We start from the raw sequence: 20,940 nt of genomic DNA on the forward strand, positions 1-20,940 counted from the left end.
AGTGAATCAACGAGGTATGTAAGACGAAGGTGAAAGGCCCCGTACTTTTTTCAGAAAGGAGACGGCTGAAGACTCGTTGGGGGACGTCCAGTGACCGTTTTCAGACGGCATCCAGGGGACGAATCTGAATAATAATTCTTAGGTTCATAGGAATTGAAGTTGAGTTATAAGTAAAATCCAAAGGAGACTAACGCAACCTTCAAAAAGCAATTTTGAAGTGACGGACCTCATTAATCCTTTGTTCTGTGGGGGTTGAATCTATAAAGCCAAACGTCACGATAAAGAGTTCTGTAAGCCTGGGTTACGACTCCATGTCAGCGTCACATCGTTGAAAGACGGTGTTGAAGCTCACTGAGAGGCTTGCTAAACTTGTTGGAATAAACATCGGACAATAAAAGCTGAATAGACTGTACGGGGAATTTTTTATACATATAAAAGTGAATCAGCAAGTATTTCAGCGAAGGGTATTGAGTCTCGAACGGCTGGAAGGGTATAGAGTCCCTGGTCTAGTGGAGGTATGGGAGTCCTCACAGGCTATACTTGCTGGGGAAGCCAAGTAGAGTATCGAGTCTCTATCCATTGCTAAAGTGAATAACAAATCTGAGGTTCATAGGAACCAAAAGGTGCGTTATAAGTCTGTTGGGCTTAAACTCCCATTCTGTTGGAAGAAATATCGCATCTTAAAAGCTGGACAGACAGTAAGGAGGATATATTTCTTGTGAATAAATAGAATATATTATTGAACATGAAACAGCCTAAGTCAGATGAATAGATACGAAGTCATAATGAAGGGGGAATTTGAACGAGAGGAGCGTGAGTTAAGAGCTTACGAGAACAGTGGGTTCAAGCAGAAAAATTGAATAAAAGGATAGCAGAAGTGTTAATTGTTGAGAGAAGCCCCCCTTTTCCTAAAGAGGCTGAGAGCTACAGCGGGGGAGAGAGAAGGGGGTGTCAGTATTTGTCTGTAAGAGTTCCCCCCCCCTTTTTCCTCTCGAGAGCAGCAGCAGCAGCCCGGAGTATGTCTGCTTGCTTTTTTCTCTAGTGATCTGAAGTTGGAAGGAAATACATTGAAAATTAACAGATCAATGTGTGATTTGAAGTTGTAGATATATTGAAATAAATAAGAAACAATGATTTGCTGCTATTTAAACATAGTCTTTGAGAACTGATTGATACCGTTGCATTGCGTTGTGAATTTCATGGTATTTGTCTTAACTATAATATACCCACATGCATGTGGTTTCTTTGTCCCAGTTCATTTTAAAGTCAGCCGCCTAAAGGCTAAATCTATTTGACCCCATGAGGTCAAGAGTCATTATGTTAGACCACCATCTTGTGAAAGACAAATCATTGTTCTTTTGTCACATTTTGAATTAGAAAAGAGTTCATTTTGCTAGATCAATTTATCTATAAATGTTGTAGTGGGAGTTTTGTGTTTGCTAACATTTTTAGGAACGACAACACCAGGAGATGAGTAAACTCAAGAATCCGTGGAGTGTAAATACATTGAGAAAAACACATTTTTATACTCTAACTGTTTGCACATCATAGACAAGGAATTTAGACAATATAAAGAAATATTCACCAAAAGTAATAAGTATAATGGAAAGTAGACATGGGCCTACACTTGAGTCAAATTATATTACTGTGATCTGATCAGTGTGCTCTGCCGGTTTACTATTGTTCTAAGTAACAGTGGGATTTAAAATATTGGAGAAAGTATGGAGATGTTATTTCGTAGTGGGTGAAATATGTGATGCTTGAAACAGGTATTTCAATTTATGGAAGAAAATGGTTTCCTGAAAGAGTCAGGTTGGGTAGATATGTAACAATGGATGAAACAATTTATAGAGGGAGTTTTTGTAATATCATTAGTAGACATTAATGGTGTTGTTTAGATGGCATTTAGCAACTAAGACAGATAGTATGATTAGAAAGAGACAGAGTGGAAAGGGTTGGATTGATTTAATCTCAGTGTGCTAGATTTCTTATGGATAATGCGTCCCGGGACCTGGACTCCCCCTCTGAGTTAGAAAAACTACGACCCCGACCCTTCCAAGCAGACAAAAGACCTAACCCAACAGGAGGCTCCTCCTTCTCCATCAAACAGACAGAGAACCGGAGCTGAACCGTCTCTACCTGAGGCATCCAGAACCAAACCGCTTGCTGACATACAGAAATACTCTCATCAGTCCCTCAGACAGGGCATGAAGCTGAGCCACGAGATTTGGCACAGGAGCAGAGTGGGGGGAATGAGAGCAGAATCCGCCCTCCATAAAGCAGCAGAGAGACTGTAAAGGAGGAGATGAAATGCAAAGCAGTGCAAGAACAGTGGCATGAGGTGGGCTGCAGATGTGACTGGGCCAAAGGCTGCCTAAAACAGTTACAGCGGATGGATTCAAGAGCTGATGGACTGAAGAGAAGACAGAATCAGAGGAGTTGGCATGGTCAATTAGAAGAGAGGAGGCCGGGGTCACGGCTTGAGACAACCAGGAGAGGAGAAAAGGAAAACGGGAATGAGTGAGTTTACACATAAACACACTTATTCACAAAACGCACATAGAAGACACCACATTTAAAGAACTTGAATTGACTTGATAAATAAGTAAAGATAAAAAGAGGTATTAACCATGAATTAATCTATTGGTAAATTCAAAATAGCAGTAAAGAGGAAACTATTAAAGTAAAATGAGAAAATCATCCTAAAAACACACTGAGGGTTAAAGGGGGAGACATGAGGGAAATATGCACTACACTTTAAGCAGGGGGTGTTTTGGAGTAGCACAGTGTAGAACCATATTCTTCAATCTTTCCATCATATTAATAAATTATTCTTCAAGAGATTTTTATTCATGTGTGAATAAAGTAGTGATCTCATTTGTTACAATATTGATTTCACCATTGTGGCATAGTTATTACCATAGGAGGGCTTTAGCATGGAAACTGTTTTTAATCATTGATAGAGTAAAGGGTGATGGTTGCATGTTCGGACACCCAAGGTTCCACACACTGCTAAAGAGTTTAACATTGTTTTTAAGTAGAACAGAATTGAAGATAAATGAGTATAATGAGCTATGAAATGCAGAGCTACACATATCCTAGTAATGGTTTGACTCAAGATAATAGTTATGTACACAAGTTTCTGAATTAGATTTATTAGACATTTTAATACTATTTAGGTGTAAATAAATTGCAGTAGTAGTAGTACTATTATGAAGTGAGTTTTGCACCAAGTTGCAGGAAATGTGGGAAGCAGCCGTCCCGATGACAAGTTAGAGATATCTGACTTAAAGTGGTAATCGTGAATTGATAAATGATGGCGCTCCATATATGACTGATTTTTGTAGACAGAGGATACTGGCCTTTGCTGAAATATCAAAGTCTCTGCAGAGCACGACACATGGCCAATGAAACTGAGACCAAATGACCTTTGACCCTGACTGACAGTGTGACTTGAGAAAAGCACTATCAATGACTGACTCTGGGGCTGACCAAACTTGACTTTAAAACCTGACAGAGTGAGTGTGAATGAATTTCTGCATGTGATCAGTGCAACTGCATGATTCTAAAACAATAACTAACCGAGCATGTCTTTAGACTAACACATTATTTTGGAGCTCCATGGGAAACACAGGTTTACTACAATTCCACACATTTGGAAAAACGCACATGTGACCCGTTTCTAATTCCCACAGGAGTTGGCGGTTTGCAAATGTAAAACTCAAACTAAAATCTAAAGATTCTGTTTCTTTTAGGATTGCCAGCTGGAAATAAACACTTATTTTCCCTGGAGTGTTTACTGTGAAAAATTATGGATGTACATTTGTGAATGATGTTTGGTATTTTCTTATAACCACTGGTTACCTGAAGGTTTTCTTCCCATACAGGATTTTGTTACACATGTTTACATGTGTAAAAAGGGGGAGTGTGGGATTTTTTCATTTAGGGACTGGAAGAAACCTGCCGCTCCAACTCAGATGTTCAATCTGACCATTGATTGACAGTTTTAGATTTAACCTGCTCCATATCCGGGGATAAGATACTGTTTGATTAATGTTGACATGTTTCTAATATTGATTGAGTTATAACAGGTAACACAGATGCAGAATCAGTGGCCAAGGGGCTACTGAGAGAGGTAATTCCAGAATGAGAATGAGAAGGTGAACTGTGATAATGAAAACAATTTTGTAATATTTCAACAGGTATTAAAGTAACTGAGGTTTGAAATGTAGAAAGAACATATTACAGCTAAGTTAAAACATAGTAATGTATTGAGATAGAATTTAATTTAGACAACATCTTGTAACTAGCCTGGTAAAGAAGTAAAAGCCATAGACTTTTTGGTTTAGATCATTATTGGGATGTACATTTAATTTAAATTCATAATAGAAAGACATTTGATGACAGTATGTTGGATTTCTGTATTCATTTTTCAGCTTGATAATATCTAAGCACTGACGGGTAGAAGCAGTATCACCAGGAAATTATTCACTTTGTCAGTATCATGATTTTAGTTGTTTTTAATCCATAACATTAGTGTGTTCCATTACCAGAGACATTAGCAGTTCAATCCTGAGGATTCAACAACACGCAAGGATGCTGCTTTCTGGCACTCAGGCAACCACTCTGATAGTTCCTTCACTGACATGAAAGGTTGTGTTCTGTTCCCAAAGGTTTAAGGTTGGGGGACAGACACAGTAGCAAAGAATGACAGTAGTTGTGTTTCAAATGTCTTATGTGTGTTGGTCTCGTGAGGCGAAACCAAAAGGGGGAATTGAAGGATTAGTTGAATTATTTGAAGTATTAAAGTACCGTGTTATGGCAGGAAAGTTAAATCTAGTATATTCATTTTAAAGTCACCTTATATATATTCATGTGTGTTAAATTTGAAGGGACAAAGTATATTTTCCCTCCCCAATATATTGAGTTGAAGTCTTTGTGTTCAGAGAGGGATGTGAGCAGGGGACATCCATATTTGGGGATAGCTCCAAAACTCTGGAATGTTTCCCTCATAAAAGAAGAGGGTGCGTTACACATGCTTAGGGCAAATGTGTGTGTTTTCATTGCAGTAAATATATGTGGTGCGTGATTACTGTTCAACTATACCTCTGTTTTTATTCTTTCATGTGTGGGTACTAAATGGCTACAAACATTGTGGAGAAATTAGCTTAAACATGTTTTATTACTCTATATGAAATGGAAGCAGCTTTTATGACAGGGACGAGAGAGCTGGGGGAGGGGACATTCTTCTTAAGATTTTCAGCATGTCAATTATCAGGGAAATCTACTTGTTTTCAATAGATGTGTGTGGTTAATTACTTTGTATTAATAATAACAGTATGTGTAAAGGAAGCTGGAAATATGCAATGTGAAACCTTTTATTTGAAGTAGAGCTGTGAACAATAGCTCAAATGGCTGGAAAGACAACAGGACAGATGAGTGTGTTCTCTATATTGGGCCTGTGTGAAGTTTGACTATTTGAAAAGCATCTCTAATACTGCTTAAAAGCATAGGTAATGTGTTCCTCGTTATTATTGATATGAAAGTAATTTAAATGTATTACGTATATTTAGCCAACTATAACAACTATATCTTAAAACATACTTTTAACTTGTGTGTGGTAACCTGAGGGGGGGAGATGGACTCAGGGACAAAGGGCCATAAAGGGGATGTGTGTGTGCTGGCTGCAAGATGTGAAATAAGATAAGGAAACTTGTTGTTTAGAGCAGGCTCGTACCAGACACCAAAAGGTGTCTGGTAGAGAAAGAGACTTTTTGTTTCCGGGTTTCTTCTGTTGTGTCACACTGATTGGGTGCGACAGGCCATGTGTTGGTCTCTCCCAATAAGATGACCTCTGGGGGAAAGCACGCACACACCTCCTCCTGTGTTTTAGTATCAAAGCCTGTGTTTTCCTTTGGTTCGCGCTCTTGTTTTTGACTGGCCGTTCCTGAGACCTGTCTCACACGGTGGTAGAACCTGAGGTAGTACTCTGCTGAGTGCTTCGTGATTCGGTGATGTATTTGTATTGTTACTTTGTATCATTAAAACAAGATTATTGTTTAACTTGCATTCTGGTGTTTCTTAATCCCTTCCTTTTTACGAATTTACCCAGCTTATCAAACGACACGCGGAGACGAGGTTGGTTTTAAACATCCTCCAAATCTCCAACAATAGATAGATAGATAGATAGATAGATAGATAGATAGATAGATATACACAATGACAAAACAGAACACTCACCGCAGAACTAGTCATGGAACAAGACGAATCGACCAAGACAGACAGAAAACCCAGAACTTAAATACACACAAGACTAATCACACAACAAGACAAAGGTGAGGAGGGAGGAGAAAACACAGGGGCCCAGGTGAACATAATCAGACAATTAGACACACCAGGGAAACTAATGACAAGAGGAAAAACACAGGGAAAAGGACCAGACAATAACCCAAAGGAAAACATGACATGAAAAACAGCAAAAACACCCAAACCTACAAAACTACAACATGACCAAACATGAGAATCGTGACAAAGTTCACTGCTGTGAGGAGTCCAGTTCTGTCTCTCACTCTCTGGTCCATCCTGTCTGCATCACCTGGACACCTTAAACAAACAGATACCGGTATATATAAAGTACCATGTGTACAAACAATATAACTGATTCTCTTCTGTTGAACATGTTTGATTGTGTATTGTCCAAGTCAGGGTCCTTTTTATTTTACTGTAAATTTGGAAGTTGTGTTACCAATGCTTACTTTTTATTTGATACCAATTTGGTAATGCAATGAATAAAAACAACAAGGTTTGGGTTTGTTCTTCAGATGACTGTGATGTTAACATGTAAGCTCAATAATGAACTCCAGCTCAACCAACCATATTGTAATATCTAAGTAATCATCTTGAAATATGACATTAATAATTGTAATAAACACACACATCTTGTTGTGAGGTTGATTTCACATACACTACTTCGACATTAGCTTGTCTACATACTTGAGCATAGCCAATTTAAATTAACCTTACGCATACAGTTCCTACCTACATAATAATCATCTCTCTAAGTTACAAGGATGACCTTATTTTATCAACCTCAAACAGAAGCCGTTTGTTGTACAGTATTATCCCACTTAACACTTATCTATTTCGTTTTAACCTTTATAAATATAGTCTATGATTTTAACTTGGAGGCTACTATTAGCATCGTTAGCACCGATGTAGCTACCACTCGCTTACACGCTAACCCAAGCCGTAACATTAATCACGTAGCTGATTAAAATCATTAACACATAAATAAGTACTCGAATTTGACTTACCGCAAAAAACGGATTCATGCACCGTCTGTTTCAACCGCAGAGTGAGTCACAATAGCCCGATATATAAGCATGAAGAACAAACAAACACGGCCGGGGGCAAGTTGTGTTCCCTGGATGAGCTGAACAGGCAGAGTGCCTGTAGCTTCACGGAGCAGCTAGCAGAGAGACAAGAAGCTAACAGCAGCAGTCACTTCAGAGAGCTGTCACTCAGTGTGACCACGCCCTAATTTATGCAAAAACTTTAAGACCTAATATAAATAAAAGGGTCGTGTTAGAAAACAATTCACTCACAGATACATAATCATGAAAGTGGAATCTAACTATATTTATAATAATATTTATTGCATCCACGGGTAGAAACATGTTTTTTCTATGGAAATTGCTCCTTTCTGCAGTCAGTCCCAATCGGCCAATATATGAAATGCAGTGTGTGCCACTTCCGTATTGGCGTCCCGGCTCTTCCACAGAGTTTGCCGCTTGGAACCGAGGGAGCCAAAGGAGCTAGAGCAATTTTTTGCAGAATCGAGTTGTGCAGGAATCATTCCTTGAAAATTAGTCAGCATTTTACCGCTTCCGGTTCCTTCGCCTTAATGTCACAATTTTTTGGAAATGTTTTTGGTTAGATGCCTGAAATAAGGTCTGTGGTTAACACAAGCTTCACGAACAAACTAAACAAGTGATACAAATGCTTTATGATTCACTAACAAACACAATGTGGTTTGGTATCTATCAAACAAACACATTAGATTTTTCTAATAAATCAAGTTTCAGAGACAAATTGAGCACACAAAACACACGAGTACTTAAACACATAAACAAATACAGCATATGTTTTACAAGTGCAAAACCTTTTCTTCTACGACTAAAAAAAAAAATCACGTGACTTTTGGCAGTAATATTCCTCCATAGATGTGTTGAGGATTTTTGTACACATACACACACATGCTCCAGAGCAGCAGGGGGCGCTACTGAGTCCATTTGGACGGCGGGAGGTTGAGCAGAGCAAGTAACAGCCCCTGCCAGTCTGATGATGACAGCGGTGTTCTATCTCACACAGGCTCCGCCCCAGTGTTTCCGCCAGACCAGGACTGAGAGGGCGTCCACCCCGAGAGCGGGGGGGGGGGGGGGGGGGGGGGGGGGGTGTGTGTTTTGAATTTTGAGCCGTCCCTTATAGATACTGTCTTTTTACGTTAGTGAGCCGGATCATTTGGCTCGGCTCTCTTAAAGCGCTGGCTGTTTTGGCTCCCAAACGGCTCCCAAACGGCTCCCAAACAGCTCTTCATGTTACCACAGTTTACCACGGAGCCTCAGTTTCGCCGCGGCGAGGCTCGCGCTCGCAGCTCACGCGTGTGCTCCACTAAAACCCCCCCGCTCATCGCGTCCAAATCGTGCACGTTCCGTGTTTTCCTGTAGCAGGCACCTTCGATGTCGGGGAAACGATCTTCAATACTCCGAAAAGAATCCCACCAGACTCCTTTGCCCATCCAACAGAGGGATGTCCTTGTCCTGTTTCCTTTTCGTTATTTCAAGTGTTAAAAACTCTCGATATTCTCTCGAATTATTAATATTTTTGGATGCCCTCGGCTCGAGTTCAGGGCGTCCCGAGTTGAATAAGGCCGTCAAATGACAGCAAGACGCCTCCCTGGCAGAAACGCTGCTCCGCCCTCTACTGGACTCTATGGGTACTACTCTCATCAATGATTCGCGAGGGTTCACACATTGAAGTTGTATAAATGTAGCCGGCCAATCAGGGCGAGCCTACCTGAATGCACACGCATATGAGGCAGCTACACCTCCTGACTGTCATCCTTTTCTCTTCAGCGAGCAGGACAACACCTGACAGAGAAAAGTAAAACGTTTGAAAGAATAAAGAAATAAGTTATGTACTATAAGTGGAGTCGCCACTTATAGAGAACCGGGCCTGTCCTTCGTGCCCTGGCTTAATAGCGGGCGCCGATCCCCACCACCTCTGCTTCGAGTGTTTGGGGGACCAGGATATGGCCGAGGCGGGGCCATTCACGTTCGACATTCACGTTCGCCATTCCAGCGGGGCGGATGGCTCTGTTTGCCGAAGAGGATGACGAGGACTTCTCGTTGGAGGGCACTTCCGGGTCCGGCGTCCATGGAAGTCCACCGCCCAGGTCTGTCCGCCAGGACTTCCCCCTGGTGATGACCACTGCCGCCGAAACCGGTGAGCCGCCTCCACCAGGGGTTCTACGGCCCGGTCCGCCCAGCGCAGCCAGCCTTCGTTTCGCCCCGTTGCCAGATATCTGGCAGTGTGTGGAGGCGTCGTGGCGACAGCCATTGAAGGCGAAGGCTCCAGAAGAGCAGTCCCATACCTCACCAGCAGGTGGAGTATCTGGGGATTTTGCTCGATGCAGGCAGACTACGAGCCACCCTGTCAGAGAGCAGACAGGCATCCCTGCTTCAGGGCTCCGACGGGAGGCAACGGTGACAGCTTTGACCATCATGCAGACTCTGGGTCTTATGGTGGCTGCTCACCTCGTGGTACCGTGGGGGTTACTGCATATGCGTCGCCTGCAGAGGTGGTTTGCCGGCCTTTGTTTAGATCCCAAGAGGCACAAACGACGTCTGGTGACCATCCCCCCCCCCCCTCTTTGATAAGGGGGTCCCCAAAACATCTCCGGAGGGGGTCTCCACTGGGACGGGTGACCTCCTACATCACAGTGTTCACGGACGCATCCAGAATAGGATGGGGATGGACCTGCCTGAAGAGAGCTATAGCTGGGCGCTGGTCTCTAACAGAAACACGGCACAGCAACCTCCTAGAGCTAAGGGCAGTAGTGTTGGTCCTCCAGCATTTCAACCCCTTAATTCAGGGGAGACATGTAATGGTCAGGAGCAACAACAGCACCACAGTGGCATACATCAACAGGCAGGAAGGAGTCCGCTCCGCCGCCTCGTTGACCACAGCGGAGAAACTGTTGTTATGGGCTTCAGAGGTGGTGTTGTCTCTGAGAGCCCTCCACATCCCGGGACTGGAGAACAGGGGGGCCGACCTCATGTCGAGGGGTGGCCCCCTGCTAGGCGAGTGCCCGGAGGTGGTGAACCAGATCTGGGCCCAGTTCGGGCAAGCAGAGGTGGACCTGTTCGCCAGCCGGCGCAACAGCCACTGTGCCCTGTTGTTCTCCATGGCTCAGAGCGACGATCCGCCCTTGGGGGTGGACGCGTTCACACACGAGCCATGGTCAAGAAAGCTGCTCTACGCCTTTCCACCGCTGCGTCTCATTCTCCCACTCCTGGGGAGAGTGAGGCGAGAAGGTCTGTCAGTCATCCTAGTGGCTCCGGATCGCGTCAGGGCGCCGTGGTTCTCAGAGATGACACAGCCCTGGGCGATTCCCCAGTTCTGGGGGGGCGATGTCTCAAGAGGCAGGTGCAATCGGGGCCAACCTCTCCAGGCTTGGCTCCTGAGAGGGACAGGCTGAGACAGGGTGAATTGTCTGACAGAGTTATTCAGCCTATCCAGGCAGCTAGAGCAGGATCCACCACAGCCTGTTACAGGCCGAAGTGGCTGGGATTCCAGCGATGGTGTGAGGAGCGGAAAATAGAGCCCCTATCTTGGGAGTTGGGCTCTATTTTGAGCTACTTACAGTTACTGGTGGACAGAGGGCTTGCTCATTCCACAGTGAAGGTGTATGCAGCAGCCATCTCATCCTGCCATGAGGGATTTGGCGGCAGGTCAGCCTTTAGTCAGCCACTGATGTTGCTGTTTTTACAGGGGGTCAGGAGACTGCGCCCAGTAGTGCACGCCTCCGCCCCGCAATGGGACCTGCCGTTGGTGCTCGAGGCTTTTGTCACAGAACCATTTGAGCCTCTGGAGCTCTCCTCCCTGAAAGCACTGTCGTGGAAGACAGCATTGCAACTTGCCTTAATGTCAGCCAAGAGAGTGTCCGAGTTAACCGCTCTATCGGTGCACCCGAGTTGCTTGTTGATCCGGGGTGACCAGAGCGGGGCGACACTCAAACCCCTCCTTTGTACCCAAGAGCCTAAGGAGTGCATTCAGGTCGAGGGCTATTCAGTTAGGGGGCTTTAGTCTTCCACCACATAGTGGGGCCAGGGAAGCTAAACTGTACCTCCTCTAACCGGTACGTGCGCTAGCATGTTATGTGGAGTGCAAGGCTGCCTTTAGACGCACTGAACAGCTGTTTGTGTGCTTTGGGGGCGGGAAAGCTTTGTCCAAGAAACGCCTTGCAGGATGGCTCTGCGAGTGCATTGCACATGCCTACGGACAGGCGGGGAGAGCCTGCCCCGCGGGGGTCCGTGCACACTCTACACGGGCTGTGGCTGTGTCAACAGCTTTATTCAACGGCGTGAGTGTAGACGCCAGGCCCCTTCATAAAGTTTTATCTCTTGGACATGTCTGGCTCTTTCTCATCGTCCGTGCTTGCTGGGGCAACACAGGACTGGTGAGGAGGGGGGTGCTGTGGGTCAGTGGGCATCTGACCCCCTCCCCGGACGTAATGCGCTTAAGTTTTTTCCGGGCCCCTGGGGGGTCCCGGGGGTCGTAGTGCACACTGGGCCCATACGGGGCAGGAGGGCTCTCCTCGCCTGCCTAGAGGCAGGAGGGGAGAGCCCTCCACACTATAGTCCACACACACTCTGCACGGGGTCAGTGTCTGAGTGTGGGGGACATGGGGCACTTGCGCTCTCCCCATGCTCCTTAGGGACTCGGGAGAGGTGGTGCATAGTGAGCCCATACAGGGCTGGGGACTCTCTCTGTCTGCCTATGGGCGGGGGGGAGGGGGCCCTCAGCACTGTTTTCCGAGCACATTTTTCGCGAGGTAAGCGCGTCGGAGTGTGCTCTGTCAGCCGCGGCCCAGACTTCTCCAAGGTCACAACCGAGGTAAAGAAGAGTGCGGTGCAGTGGCTGCTAACCAGAAAGCCTGTTAGGGGCAGTGGGGCAGAACGGTGTTGTTGGACGACAGCGCGTGTACCCATAGAGTCCAGTAGAGGGCTCCGTCTGTGCTTATATAACAAGGGTTACCAAACGTAACCCCTCGTTTCATTTTCCCGAAATTAAAACTTTTGTTAACAGTAACTTTAGAACGTAAACTAAAGGGATGTTTTCTTGTTTACAGAGCAGATCTTATGTTTGAGCTTACCTCCCAGTGAGATTGAGTGCGTGGTGTGGGAAGAAGGTGTGGTCAGTTACTTCATCGTTTTCCTGTAAGAACAGAGAAGTAGCCTGAGGTTTGCAAGGAGAAAACTAAGAGAGGAATATTCCAGAATGGCTTTTCCAAACCCAAAATGGTAATGGCAATGTCTGTCTTTCTTTTAAAAAAATCCTGTGGAGCCATGTGAAAGCCCTTCACAGAGAAATAACAGAGTAATGCCATTTGGACAGAGATGGCTTGTTCCTTCACATTTGGCTGGCTTCGATTTTCTAAGGCATTAGTAATCCAGAAAAGCCTGTACAAGAGACACATAAAATATAACTATTTTTAGTTCAGTTAGATAATGGCTACACTTTGTGTTCTGTTGAACATTATGCATTGTTACAACACTTTAAATAAGAGTTTTAAAGATTAGGATAGGATTCGACTTTCATTCCAAAACAGAACACAGAGATATGTTCATGCTATATTCGTTCATACATTCCACAGAACTCTCTCTGACTCAGTTTATGTAACTGCCTCTTAGGCTGGCCATCAACATATCTGTCTGTAGTCCAAACATATCTAAACTATTTAACAACCGAAAGGCCTAAAGATTAAGACTGACATCACAATCTGCCTGCTGTGACCTAGCAGTGGCAGAAGATAACATAAAAAGCACATTCTAATATCATATGTATTAATATGAAATATATATTTGATTAGATAGGAGCTTGTCCCAAAAATATCTAACACACGGTTAGATATATCTAACACATGGCTCTCGGGTAATGAGGCTATTTGTTTTTGCCACATTTGGGTCAGGTCATTGCATTTTTTTTGCAATTGAAGGCCAAGGTCATATGAAAATTCTTAAAACGTGGAAAGTCATTCTTCTATTGCTATTTCATCAACATTTACTTCATACAGAAGACATACGAAACACTTGTTAATCCCGTTTTAAAAACATCAGCTAAATTCCATACACTATGTTTTAGATATCAATTTCAGCATAAAAAGCAAACATTATACAAAATGCTGCATTAAAAACTCCTTTTCATTGATTTGCTGTTTCTGTTTTATTCATGGTCTTAGTGTGTTTGGGGTCAATGTCAGGGTTCAGATGATTTTTGTTTTCATTTTATTATTTATAAAAACCTTGTTTGAATAAACACAGTTGTGTCTTTCGCTGTAAATTAGTAGAACTTGACTGTTGGGAGTGTGTGCATAAATGCCACTGGCCAGATGTACGTATAAGGGTCAGGAACTGAAAGACCACGTTCTGTCCACCACTGAGGATAATCTGGACTGCTTTGGTGTCATTTTAAAATATCTATTTAATCCCAATAAGAGTTGGGTAGAGGAATGAAAGGACATGGGATCAGTCTGGGATGCTCCACAGCTGTGCTCCTCATGTGTGCAACACATTTCCCTTTTATAACTTATGGGCCTGAAGCATTGCTCACTTGCTTTTTTCCGTCTTGGCCAGCTGTAAGGCCTATCTGCTTCCTATTTAGTGTTTCTTGACAAAAAAAGGTTCTCACTGACCCCAATCATTAGTCTTTGTTAATCATGCTCAAATGTTTTTGATTCTCTGAAACATATAAAGAATTCTCTGTAATTTCATATTTTCAGTGTGCGTTCCTTCACTGTCTGCATGTCTGAAACTGAAGAAGTGATTTTACAGGTTTTTGAAAGAGTACATTATTAACTTCAATCCAAACAGATTCATGTTTTTCGAGTTATGGTTGCCATTGTTTGTTTCATAAACAAAACAACATGTCCAAATGAAATACTTGAAAGCTAAAAAAAAAACACAGGTTAGAGCCTCCCACTGCACCGGAATATCTAAATAAAGATCTACCTCCTGCCTGTCATAGTGTTGATTATAACCTCACATGTTGAAACGCTGAGCGTTGAAAATGACAAAACAGAAACAAAAGACCAGCCAAAGCCTCTCTGTTGATCTAAAGAACTACGAATATAATAATGTAGATACAACACAGGCTTCATATGACCTGAGATTGAACACACGCACAGTTTGAGGAGTAACTTTAACAGAATGTCAAGTCTTTTGGCAGATTTAAGGGTCTGGGGCCATCCCAGCAGAGGAAAAATTATATTGGTAGTATGTTTCATGCCTGCACCAAATAATAACAAGTTTGAAGGAAAAAAAGATTTAAAAAATACAGATTTCAGTATCCTGAGGCTCTGAGTCCCATTTATTTTCCTCGCGGACGGCAAAAAACTCCAACATTACACAAATTAAAATAAAAGGGATAGGGTTAGGCTTAGGTTAAGATATTGAGTAAGAAAATGTTTTTATGAACCACACAGCTTCCGGTCTTCCAAGACCCGACCGGACAAAAAGACGTGGTGCAGGCACGAAACATACTACCAATAGAAATACATTGCTTTTAATTAATCGTTCTGTGTGACACAAAAAAAAGGGGAAAATCGTGTTGGTGAACACGAATCAATAGATTAAATTAATTTCGTGACTATAACAAGAAATGCGGTGAGACTGGGTTGCAGTCATGAGAATGCAAAAACACACATAAACATTTACAAACAGACACTACTGTACACTATACTTGTGAGGACCATAACTGTCTGTCCCTGAAGGAATGGTTGGACATTTCGGGAAATAACTGAATAGCTTTTCCCCCGAATGTGCATTAACAGTGACTCTGAATCTAATGAGAGTAGCTGGTTAGCTTAGTTTAGCTTAGCACAAGACTGGAAACTTGGTATATTTAGTTTTAACAAAATAAATATTAACTCTTTGTATCAAATCAAATTCAGAGTTTGGATATTGTAATTAAAGTGCTACTGTTGACCTAAACAACTAAAAAAGTGTGATCATAATTATATTTTCAACCCTAAAGCCAAGACCCAGTCTGGCCAAAATGAGCTCACTTGACAAGAATGTTGTTGTCTTCGCTATCTTAAAATCTAATTGGTTTAGAAAAGAGGAGCAAAACATGAGCACACAGGAACACAGGAAACTATTATAAAACAAGAGATAAGTTTCTGTTTCCTCTCAGGGGGGTCGAGTATGGCTCCCCACCCTAACCCCCCAATCTGGTCTGAGGATTGGAGCTCCTGTCGTGAATTGTTTCTTGTACAAATGTTGCAAAAGAACAAAAACAACTAATATGCGTAATGGCCCATTTCAGAATCGTACAGTATATGCTGTATATTAAGGTACTGTGTTACTAAAATGTGGAGCTAATTAGAATAACTTTATGTTCTACTGCTGGATATCTTTACCTAAAGTTTATTTAATCTTTTAATTTAATAATGGACTATGATTTTGATATCAAGATGTATTATTAGCTAATAATCTAAACCTAAAAAATTAATATTAACAAAAGCTGTCAAATAAATGTAGTGAATAAAAACTTGTCAAATGTAGTGGAGTAGAAGTGTAAAATAGCATAAACTGAGAATACTCAGGTTATGTACAATACCTCAGAATTGTACTGAAGTGCAGTACTTGAGTAAATGTACTTTGTTACTATTCATCACTGGTACTGTCCCCCATGAATAGCATCAACCACTGCAGCTCCAGGTCTCCCCCCCCCCCCCTATAGTCCATTGCTTCTAATAACTGGATCATTATCACTGCTCTGTTGTGTTCCATAAAATGAAGGAACATGCTTGAATCTTTTCTGTGGTTTTCATATTCACTCAAATGGTGAAATGCTGACTGGCACATGTCATGTACTTTCCACTTTCTGAATGACTTTGACTCAGTACCACCCAATGACTCATGATAATATTTACCGTTTCTGATGTTTTACCCTCCTACAATTGACTGTAGAATTGGTACTACTGCACATAATGTACCCAATGGTAAATCGGTACAATAAAGGTTTTTAAAAAATATCATGTGATTTCTAGTGTCCTACAAGTAACTTCAAATATGTACTGTAAGCCAGCAGAGAGGGTGGTACTCTGAGTTACTTTTGTGTGCTTCCAACAGGTGGCCATATCCTAACCCCAGGCTACTGTTCATTTCCTGCAGTGGGATGTATCCATCCCATCTGGACATATACAGGCTGAGGCATAAGTCTAAATATGGAACTTATCCAAAGATAATTCTGCTGAGACCTGACTGGAATAAGAGGCCACATTATGGGCCTCAATGGTTCAGGATAAATGCTGAGTAATGGCTCTCAGTTTACTCAGCAGGGCGAGGAGGCCGGGCTTCTTGTTGTTTGTGGGGCAATCATTTCCCCTCAGAGTTTATGGATGTTATTTATACAAATATTAATCACCATAATTATACACTGAAAGGTCTTTCACAAGACTCAAATTGAAAGTACGTACCAGGGCATAATACACACATCAATATTAGGGCTGTCAATCAAACACCTTAAATATAACTACATGAAATGCTGATTAATTAATTAATATCTGTTTCCAAATGAAGATATTTCATTAGATTATTGTGACACATCAGTAAAGCTTCAAATAAGGGGGCAATGCAAATCCAATCGTTGTTTTTTATCTACAGTTTATTTAGCATCAGTTTATTAACCTTAACATTTACTAATTATATTGTTTTGTTTATCCACACTTTTATATAGAATTAATCTTTTCTATTTATGAATATAACATTTAACTAAATGAGTTCCTTCGACAGCCCTAATTATGAGGACTTTTACTTTTGGTAAGATTTGGAATGCAGGACTTCTACTCGTACTTTTAAAATTAAGTATTGCTACTTTTACTTAATTAACACATCTGAGTACTTCTTCCACCACTGGACAGTACATGTTCCTGCTTGAAAGAAAAGCACATCACCTCACCAGGCTTTGATTTAAAGTCTCTGCAGGCATCTGGTGTACTTTTGAACCTGGCCCGTCTAAATCTTAATATTTGGCATCTGACCTTCAACCCTGAACTCTGTTTAAAACATTTGACTGCCTTTGTTTCAATTGAGTTATGATGGTAAATATGGTCTATTGAAGCAGTACATTCCTCAGCGTGCGCTATATTTACTGAGAAAGCTGCAGAATCTGGTGTTCTTCCTGGATCCAGCCGTTGAAGGCAAGAAAGAAAGACTGTTATAGTCTGGATTTCTCTGGTAGCCAAGGGGCGCGCATCCTCTAGATCAGGGGTTTTCAAAGTTTTTCAGCCGCGCCCCCCCTCCCAATTATTATTGCTATTATTAAAGGGAATTGTCAACGGGGGGATGGGGGGGGTGGGGGTTGGTCCTAGTGAACTGTCGACTTCGTTTAAAAACATAACAAATTAAGGGCGGTGCCCGCCGTCAGCAAACCGAGCCAGCCGTCAGCGAACCGAGTCGGCCGTCAACGAACCGAGCCAGCCGTCAGCGAACCGAGCCGGCCGTCAACGAACCAAGCCGGCCGTCAGCGAACCGAGCCGGCTCACTTACCGCTAGAAATCTAATCAAAAAGCATTTTAATGGCCAAACATTTTAGGATTTTCCAGAGAGGGTTAGTTGTGAATACGACCCTCCATAGCGTTTGCATTCAACAGGAGCACTAGAGGACGAAAACTTTAAAACGTGATTATAGGTCATAATAAGTGCTTCAACAATCGACCTATTTGGTCGTATGAGTTGGAGGACTTGTTGCAGCAATCCTCAGGTGCACAATCGATTTCTATTGAGAGACATGTGTATTCTTGTGTATGGCTGAAGCTTGAAGGCTTTAACAAGGTAAAAGTGCTCAGTGTTATTCACCCTATTTGCACCTCCTTCTGTTTACCATCTACCGTTACTGTGAGTATTAATACTTTCCTCATCACGTGGGTGGACTGACGTAAGGCCAACCTCCACCCATTTATTTACAGATGCTGCGATGGAAACAAGTGTGTTAGTGGAATCAACATGTGCATTTTCATCAAACCAGTGAACAGTTTGTTCCTAATGGTAACGTCTTCACAGGCAAGGAAAGCCACTTCCAGAGACCAGATTGAATACTCCAGTTATACGGCGGGTAGTGTAATGCCCTTATTAAAGAATACAATAAACAAGGTTTGTATTCACAGTTTTATAGAGCTTCAGGACACATTTACTGTGCTATTCATAGTTTCCTCTACTGTAGGAACCGTGTGATACTGTAGCTTCACCCAAAACATCATCTGAAGTTTGAAGAAAATGTAAAAAAAATTATCTTTAAATTATCAAAAGTTGAGTGATATTCTTCTCTCACAGATTAACACATACAGTCAATGTAAACACATTTACATCTAGATGTAAACACCTGGAATTAAAAGCTGATTTTTTGTCTCATATTCATCTTTTGATGTCAAACCTAATAGTTTTCAGTGTACAGCAAAAATAAAGCCATTGGCCTCGCTGTTCCAATAGTTTTGGAGGGGACTGTATTCCTGGGGAGACCTGAAACTATCTCGTAATATCAAACCATAGATCCTACACATCCACTGAACGTAGATTCTGAAAGTAAAATATAAATTTCTCGCCAGAAATGTAAACAAAAAGCCTTATAATGGAGAAACTATCCCAAAATGTCAGATCATCGACTAACATAAATCCAGTGTTTTTTGTGTTTGCGCAGGGAATGTTGACGATCACATGACATGGGCACTGGCCATGAAAAATGAACAGGAACATAATGTGATTATGTGAGAGGCGTTTTTGTGAAACTACTATGTTTTTCCCTGTGGACCACCTTAGCTATCACACATTTGTTGTTGTCTGGGTTGGGCATACCTATGTGTGTAATGAAAGCTGACTGTAAATCATGAAAGAAACACGAGTCCGGGCAGAGTGTCACAGGAAACAGTCTGACTGGTTTCCTCCCACATGAAGTCACCTTGGTGGCAGCATCAAAGGATCTCTGTAGCGCAGATGTCAGCGCAGATGTCAGCTCTACCTCTCCTTCACATCTCAGGCTAATTGTTAAAAGCTGTTAGCAAGACATCGAGACATTGACATCATCAACAATATCATTTTTAGTTTGTGTCACACTGTGTGAAAGGTTTTGATTTTGAAACCTCTGTGTTGGGTTAGTGCTCAACCACAAGGGAATATTTGTACGACATGTTTCCTGCATGATGAGGAAGTATTTGGATCTAGTTCATCTGCACACTTCCTGCTTTGATCGTGAACATATATTCATATTGTTAGAATTGTTCCCCAATCATCACTAAAAAAGGACAACTTTAGTCACCAATTATCATCAAAGAAGCTTTTCAGTAATTTTGTGAAATGGGCCTCAATCTTGCTGCGGCCCACGTGTTCTCTCAGAACATATAACAGCTTGTAACTCAATGACTATAACAACAGTGGTTGCCTAGCACCGCCACAACAGTGCAATGCTTTGCAGGAAATATTGGTTGGTGTGAGTAATAACTTACAGACGAAGGAACATGAATGCAGTTGGCCAGTGTTTTAAACACTTCCATATGGTGCATTCTGGAGCCGCCTTCAAGCGTTTAAGGAATAAAGTATTCATGCAGAGATTGTTCTGTGGGTTAATGAAGTTACACAGCCTGACAATCAACTGCTGTTAAAGCTTACATTTCAACTTGTATTCACACAGATATGAGGGAGTATATTTGACAGCATACTGACCTCTGGGAATCAAGTCTGTTTTAGCTCACTGACAGAAACATGCTGCAGCAGTCCTCCCTTTCTTTGGCCCGAACCTGAGCGGCAGAGTGCTGCTGATTGTTCCTTCCGCTTGACATTGTGAAGTTCACTTTATTCATTATAAAGCATTCCATACTATAAATACAGTTTGTACTTTATTGCTTTTTGACGACACACAGTGCCACATAAGCATCGGATTAGGATTGTTTCTCTGTACATCTAAACAGGTACAGTTGAAAAGGTAACGTTTTTATTCTTCTTTTGGCTATTACTATGTTCACCAGCCAGTTGCTAACTTCGTCTGCTTGCAGTCTGGTGCTGGCACCCCAGAGGGAACGGAAACAAGCTCAAAGATGCTAAAAGGTTTTGTTGAGTAGAAGGAAACTGCAGCAACCTCTCACATCACAGTCTTTTAAAGGTCACCTGTTATGCAAAATCCACTTTTTCATGTCTTTTATACATCAACGTGTGTCCCCTCTGTGTAAAGAGATTCTGAAATGTTCAGGAAAAAACATTTGCTCACTTTTTGTCCTGATCCATTTAAATAAAAACCTGTCTGAAAATGAGCTGATCAGATGTTGGCCACTTTATGATGTCATAACGATGTTTTGTCTTGTGTAACCATTAGCCAATCAGCAACCCCCCCCTCCCCCCCCCCCCCCTTATCACCTGAATCTCCTCCTAGAGCACCATGGTGTTCTAAACCAAATGTTTCTCATACCTCATTCACACCAACGGTGTTTTAGGGCCGGTTCGGAGCTGGAGCTTGAAAAGCACCGGGTTTTCCTGTTCACACTGCAGCGAGCAGCCTCTTAGCTGCGGAATCCGGTTCATTTCGAGCACCAAAAAATTGTCCGGCCAGAGCAAAAGCACCACATACGTCACGCTTACGTCAAGGCGGGGGCAGGGGCAGGGGCGGGAT

This window comes from Notothenia rossii, assembly GCF_949606895.1.
Source record: "Notothenia rossii genome assembly, chromosome: 2".
NCBI lineage: Eukaryota > Metazoa > Chordata > Actinopteri > Perciformes > Nototheniidae > Notothenia > Notothenia rossii.